Source organism: Nannochloropsis gaditana, assembly GCF_000240725.1.
Source record: "Nannochloropsis gaditana CCMP526 unplaced genomic scaffold scaffold395, whole genome shotgun sequence".
NCBI classification, from domain to species: Eukaryota; class Eustigmatophyceae; order Eustigmatales; family Monodopsidaceae; genus Microchloropsis; species Microchloropsis gaditana.
The window spans coordinates 18,811-19,644 of record NW_005803558.1 but is presented as its reverse complement, the minus strand read 5'-3'; positions in this window follow the sequence as shown (position 1 = coordinate 19,644).

Sequence of the window (834 nt, the reverse complement as noted above, 5' to 3'; positions counted from 1 at the left end):
AGTCCTTGTCACGCACAGCCGTCTCGACGCCTCTCTTTCCGCGCCCCTGCCTTCTTGTCCGTTCCTCCAAACAACAAACACAGGACCCCTTTCTTCACGTCCTCCATCCCCCAAATCGAAGGGGCCACTGCCCGGGACAATTTTTCGTAGATCCAAGGGTCTTGGGACAGGGCCTTGATCTCGGCCACCCGCGACGCCGGCAAGTGCAAGCCGCGCATCCGGGTAGTATCGCACCCCGTCGTCCCCACCCCCACCCCTTCGCCGTCCCCCCCGGCTAGTCCCGACCGACCTGTGCCTTCCCCCGGGCCCGCCTCCACCTTCATGTCCTTGTCGACGTGACTGAAATGCAGGGCTTCCACGTGGGTTTTGTACACGGAGCGGAGCGTGGTCAAGCGGGGGTGGACCCGGCGGGGAGCCGCCCGCAAGATCCCCGTCACCTCCACCCGATCCCCCGGACGCACCGCGTCCGTGAGCTCGTCGAAGGCAAAGAGGGTCAGGCTGTTCGGAGTTTCGCCCTCGGGGATTTCGTCGGGGGTTTCCTGCATCCGGATGATCTGTTTGTTCGTGTAGGCGCACCGGTTCGTCAACAGCTCCATCGCCTCCTTGGCCTGGCAATGCTCGCAGCGGACAGGCTCCTCGATCCGGCCCCGGTCGTTCTCCACCAGCACCTCAAAACCGCACATAAAGCAGCGGAAACACCCCAAATGGAGCTCGGGAATAATGGTGCTGCAGCGAATTACCATGCCTCGCAAGGCAACCAGGTGGTCCACATCCTCTGGATTCAAATTCCGCATCTTGCTCACCCGTTTCAAATTGAAAAGACGGACCTGGATC